The sequence below is a fragment of the Leucopleurus acutus genome (genome assembly GCF_964270905.1).
Source record: "Leucopleurus acutus genome assembly, chromosome: 11".
NCBI lineage: Eukaryota > Metazoa > Chordata > Mammalia > Artiodactyla > Delphinidae > Leucopleurus > Leucopleurus acutus.
In genome coordinates this window covers 72993563-72999994 of record NC_139152.1, presented here as the reverse complement: position 1 = coordinate 72999994, position 6432 = coordinate 72993563, and the positions used below count along the sequence as shown (strand labels likewise).

The following is a 6432-nucleotide window of genomic DNA, read 5'->3' as shown; positions in this document are numbered from 1 at the left end:
GAGGGACTAGGGTGGCTAATCTTCTCTTTCCACTTATTGGAAATTCAAATTGGAATTGAACTTGAGTCTGCGACTGAAACTTAATAGAGACCTGAAGAAGTAAAATTTCTTTCTTTCTTTTTTTTTCCCTTATTGAAAACTGTCCAAAACTTTTTCTGGACAGTTTTCTGGTCCCCAAACTTTTTCTTTCCTCTTGGAAAGCACTATATGTCACTGTTGAAGTTAACAGTTTGTTCTTAATAATGGTTATCATTGGTAGAGATCATGAAAATCTTCCATCAGAGCATAGCACTGCCATTCCAGGCAGTTTTTGCCTGTGTTGGTATTGATTTCAATTAAAACAAGTTATCTGAATCACTGGGCTTCCTGTTGGCTGCACTCATTGCCCAGTGATGCAAATGGAAAGCCTGTTTCAAACCTATGGTATCTGGTTACTTACAACAAGGCCCAGGCAGCTGGGGTATAAACAAACCTCAAGCACCAATCAGTGTAGAAGGAAATGATCTTCATTTGCCCTACATGATGTCATCCATCTTGAGCCTGACAATTTTCTAACAATTATTGACTGTGAGGCCAGGCAAATCTTACAAATTCATCTTATTCCTTATCAGGGCAGGTAGTCAAGCGTATCCCAAAACCTTTGATTTGGTTCAATTCCTTGTGTAGATATCCTTTCCTTCTCTCTCTCTCTCTCTCTCTCTTTTTTTCCCCTCCATTATGTCAATCTCTGTGGGAGGAGTTTGTGTGTTTGCACAAAGCATAGCATGATGGTGTTCTGTGTCTGTGTGTTTATTCTGTGGGTGAGCATTTGAAAGCCTTTTCTCTTCTACTTGTTAGCTTACAAATAGCCTAACCCAGTGATCAGACACCTTCATTTCACATAATGATTCAGCAATTTGTGTCAGAACGGTTCTTTATAATAGCAAAACAGACCATTATTTCCAAAGATACATGGCACATGAGGCCAAATGTATAGAACATGTTGTAATTTGTGCTTTTGTAAAATCACTGCCTTTAAGGCTTGTGTACTAGATCAAGTCACCTAGCTAGAAAGTGAGCCTAAGTCACTGTGGAACAGATTGACTGTTTTTTTCCCAAATTGCCTTCTTTCGGACACGTAGCTAGATGATATTTCCTAGCCTCCTTTGCAGTTAGGTGCAGCCTTGTGTCAGAGTTGTGGTCACTGAATGAGGTAGAAGGGATAGACACCTTTTTCAGGCCTAGGCCATAAAATCCTCCTAAATGCAATCCTCTAATCTCTTTACTGATCTTACAGCTGAATAGAGAGGACTCCAAGGACATACAGGAGGGAGACATGGCGAGATGGAAGGGGCCTGGGTTCCTGAATGTGAAGGTGGAGCAGATCTCCTAGCCCCACACTTGCCATCACCAGCCCATATTGCACTGTGATGAGATCTTTTGTGCCACTCTTACCATCACCCCACACTGGACTGTGATGAGAACAAGCAAACATTTATTGTAAGTCACAGTGTTTTGGGGTTGTCTGTGATAACAGTGAGTCTAGCCTGACGAATGTACTGGCTGTCATTCTTCTGTGTAGCATTGTTAATTTTTAGTCATCATCTTCACAAATGCAATCACTTTCATGACATTATATTTTGCTGTATTGTATGAAATAGATGATATGCTATAAAGGTGTTTAGAAATGTGAAGATGTGTGGGCATATTCATTGAAAATAAAAAGGCTCTTATGTAGTTTTTCCTCCACAACATTCCTGTGCTGGAGCTAACTTGTTCAATGTCAAAGTAACAATAGGGCTTGATGTCTTAGTTTCATCTTATAAGCAGAACTCTTTTTTGTAGAAATACCTGTTTTCCCTGGGTGGGTCCATTACTCTATATTAATTGAGCCAACTGTATATGAAATATCGAGCCTAATTATTGGGCAGAAAATGGCAAATTATTTTGTCTTTGTTGGGCTGAACATTTATTTGTATCTTAGAGGGAAGTGAGTATGGCATTAAGGAGGAAAGGATGAGGAAGTAATTTTGCAGGTGAGGAATCTGCAAAAGGTTTAGTGTTACTCTGTGATTTTCCTCTGCCACTGGCTGGCCTGATCCAGGTGAGGCTGCAGTTTTAGGCTTGATCACAGAGTGAGAATTTTGCAGAGCACAGTGTCAGACCTAGGATGGACACACACATGAGCAAGAGGCAAAGCGCTATTGTTAAAACCAGGAAGATGTTGGGAACATTTGTTTCTGCTACTTATCCCGAGCTGACTGATGCTTGGGGGCTCAGAGAGTTTAGCTAACTTAACCTAAGATCACAGACTAATAAATTGTGGAGCCAGGATTTGAATCCAGGAAGCCTAATTCCAGAACCTATTCATATAGCCACTCTTGTGTAGGAGGAAGAATGTCTTGGACTTTGTGCGTAGAAGAGACTGGAATAGGGAGAGGCTAGAGACAAGGATCCTATTTAGGAAGACTCTAAATATGAAGTTATAGGAATCTGGAAGAGGGTGCATATTTAGGGACTCTGATTTACATAGAGTAGCTGCTTCACAAACAACACTTGAAAAGGTGAATGAGTGAGCTTTTTTCACTACAGGTGTCAGTAAGTGCTGCTGTCACCACCACTTTCTGGGTAGTCATTTTTTTTACTGTACTTCTTTGCTTTGCCCACACATCATTGCTGGCGGAGTCACTGAGTCACAGCTTCCCTGAGGATGATCGCTGCCCCCCACCAACGGCTCAGTCTGCACTCTCCAAACAGATGGAAGGCACCCTGCCCTTTTGCTAGATCCTCAGTCAGCACTGTCACAGCTCTTTATTGCCTTTTCCCATCCTTTCCTTTGCGGGTTCAGCGCTGTTAACTGAAACTTAATTCACTCTTCCTTCATGTTACTTATAACATCCCAGCAGAAAGTCTCTTCTCTGATAAGTCCTCTTGCCCTTTCTCTCACCCTTTCTTTTGCATTTGGTGCTAAGGACGGCATAGGGGGTTACTGAAAGATAAAAAGAGTCTCTCTTCAGTTTCACAAATGCAATTCTTTTCTGATTTGGTAATATTTAGAACCTGGGAACATTAGCCTACATTCCCAGTCTGTGCTCCCCGCTGCCTAAATCCTCATGCTAGAAAAGCAGTCAGCAAACTTAAAACCCACGATTGCTCTAAGTAGGTCTAAGCAAGTCCCATATTTCATCGGCAGTTGGAAATGGAGAACAAAGGAAGGAAAGGAAAAGTGGTAGGACAAAGGGAATGGGGTGAAGAAGAAAGAGGAAAGTGTGGAGAAAGCTTGCTTGTACTAAAAGCATGCATTCTTTTTTTTTTTTTTTTTTCTTATGTGGTAGAAGCTGATGTCACTTTCTGGGGATAAAATGGTAGGATATCTTTGAAAGTAATTTTTTACAGGAATGAACAATTTTGTAAAATTTCTGACACAGGCTTGTATAACCAAGATGAATTTTTTTAAAAAAGGATGGTTTAATGTGAAAAATCTATTTCTGGTAGGTATTATGCCTCTCATAACGTGGTCATCTTTTAAATGACAGTAATTAAAGTGCAGTGGGGCTGTGCATGAGCGGTAGCCAGCAGCATTGGAAAGATGGGAAAAGAAGAGCAAAAAAAAAAAAAAAAAAAAAAAAAAACAACGATCACTTTGGTTCCAGAAAACCTCCTAAAAAGAGGAAGGCGTATCAGGCCCTCAAAGCCACCCAAGAGAGGCAGGCACTTTTGCAAGAAAAGGAGCAGAGGAAATGAAAAGAGCTTCAGTTTAAGTGACTAGAATGGTTCCTAAATGATTCCTGGCAGCAACTACATGATGACAGGGTGCACCTTAGATGGTTAGAAGGGAAACCCCATGGCTTGAAAGTGCCAGATAAACCTTTCTTGGCCTTTGTTGTAGGCATCCAAAGGATTAATGTGGTGAGTTTACTGGTGCAGAGTACCATTGCAAGACTTTGCCTAAGCAAGATTTTCAGTGGTATCTTTGTGTAAGTAAACCCTCATACCATAAAAACGCTTTGGTATAGTGGACTCTTATGTGGCCTGGGGAATTTGCAAATCTAAAGTCTGTTTGGGAACTCAGTTTGAAACACGGACAAGCCAAGGTCAAGAATAAAATCATCCCTCTAACAGACAACACAGTGATTGAGGAGCACCTGGGGAAGTTTGGTGTCATTTGCTTGGAAGACTTCATTCATGAAATTGCCTTCCCAGGGAAGAATTTTCAGGCGATCTCAGGGTTCTTGTGCCCTTTCCAACTCTCAGTGGCCCATCACACTACCAAGAATAGGGTGGGCTTCCTCAAGCAAGTGAGCTCACCTGGTTATGGAGGCAAACACATCAATTGGCTCATCCAGCAGCTGAACTAAACTTGGAATCTCTGAAAGTACAAGTGCATTGCAAGAATGTGTTTTTGTTTTATGTAATTGTTACCCAATATCTTCAAAGAAGGTTATTTTCTGCTATATCTTCAGAAACTGGAGGGGAAGTGTCAGGGAAAAGATGGCGATGTTCACAGCAGGCACTTTTCATCCCACCCCAGTTCCAAGGAAAAGTTCCTGTGTATTTTCCACATTAGCCACCATGCACCTCTGAAACCAGCAAAGGACTCATGCCATGGAGGAGGGAGTCCTGTTTTGTCATATCTTCTTTCCTGGGCTTTAATGTTGGTGAATGAATACCCAAGCATGAATACAAGACAGCAGTGGACCAAGCCCAGGGGCATACTTGAACATGGGGATTCCTATGGCCTTGTTTTGGGAAGAACTTGAAATACAATTAGAAAGAAGTGCACACACATATAAAAATTATGACAATTAACCTGGAACAAATATTCAGGAAGGCTGAAGTGAAGTCTATGAAATCATGAATGGTGTAGCTTCATAATAAACAATAGCTCAGTTTCATAGATATTTATTTAGTTTATGGATTTCAACTCATGTACTAAGCCCTGAGAATACAGAGATAAAAGAGACACAGTCCTGCAGTGAACTGGGGACTCATATAGTAATTCATGTAGAACAGAGGTAGTGGTGGGCTTCCTAAATGATGTGAAGGATGTAGTAGGTCTTGAGTGAGTAGATCTTCAGAAGACAACATTGCAGTCAGAAGAAAGGAAGGGCCTCTGAGGAACTATGAGAATTGATAGGGCTTAAAACATGAAGCAGAGAGTGATGGGCAATGAGAGTTGAGAAGTAAGAACACCTTGCTACTTTTACATGGCAATTAGGACATTTAAAGATTATATTATTCCATGGAAAGGCTCACGTTCCAGTGGTGCTGGGAAAACTGAATAACTACATGTAAAAGAATGAAATTAGAACATTACCTAATACCATATACAAAAGTAAACTCAATATGGATTAAAGACCTAAATGTAAGACTGGATACTATAAAGCTCTTTGAGGAAAACATAGGCAGGTACCTCTTTGATATAAATTGCAGCAATATTTTTTTGGATCTGCTCCTAGAGTAATGAAAATAAAATCAGAAATAAACAAATGGGACCTAATTAAATTTAAAAGCTTTTACACAGCAAAGGAAACCAAAAACTAAACAAAAAGACAACCTACAGAATGGGAGAAAATATTTGCAAATGATGCAACTGATAAGTGATTTATTTCCAAAATATACAAACAGCTCATACAGCTCAATATAAAAAAAAAAAAAAAACCCAATCAAAAAATGGGCAAAAGACCTAAATAGGTATTTTTCCAAAGAAGACATATAGATGGTCAACAGGCACGTGAAAAGATGCTCAACATCACTAATTAGTGGAGAAATGCAAATCAAAACCACGATGAGCTATCACTTTACACTGGTCAGAATGGCCATCATCAAAAAGTCTACAAGTAATAAATGCTGGAGAGGGTGTGGAGGAAAGGGAACCCTCCTACACCGTTGGTGGGAATGTAAATTAGTGCAGCCACTATGGAGACAGTACAAAGGTTCCTTAAAAAACTAAAAATAGAGTTACCATATGATCCAGCAATCCCATTTCTGGGCATATATCCGGAGAAAACTCTAACCCGAAAAGATACATGCACCGCAATGATCATAGCAGCACTATTTACAATAGCCAAGACATGGAAGCAATTTAAATGTCCACAAATAGATGAATGGGTAAAGAAGATGTGTATATTCCAATATACAGTGGAATATTACTCATAAAAAGGAATGAAATAATGCTATTTGCAGCAACATGGATGGACCTAGAGATTATCACACCAAGTGAAGTAAGTCAGACAGAGAAAGACAAAATCAGATAAGATCACTTATATGTGGAATATAAAAAAAATGATACAAATGAACTCATTTACAAAACAGAAATAGACTCATAGACATAGAAAACAAACTTATGGTCACCAAAGGGGAAAGGGGGGGAGGGAGAAATTTAGAATTTGGAATTAACAGATACACACTACTATATATAAAATAGATAAACAACAAGAACCTACTGTATAG

General features: G+C 39.6%; 1 pseudogene across 1 annotated transcript; it reads left to right on the top strand.

Moving 5' to 3' along the window:
- Positions 1 to 3540: 3540 nt before the first annotated feature.
- On the top strand, positions 3541 to 4337 carry LOC309968538 (large ribosomal subunit protein uL30-like; annotated as a pseudogene). The gene has a single exon. The product of its transcript is annotated as a large ribosomal subunit protein uL30-like (transcript).
- The last annotated feature ends 2095 nt before the right edge of the window (positions 4338 to 6432 follow it).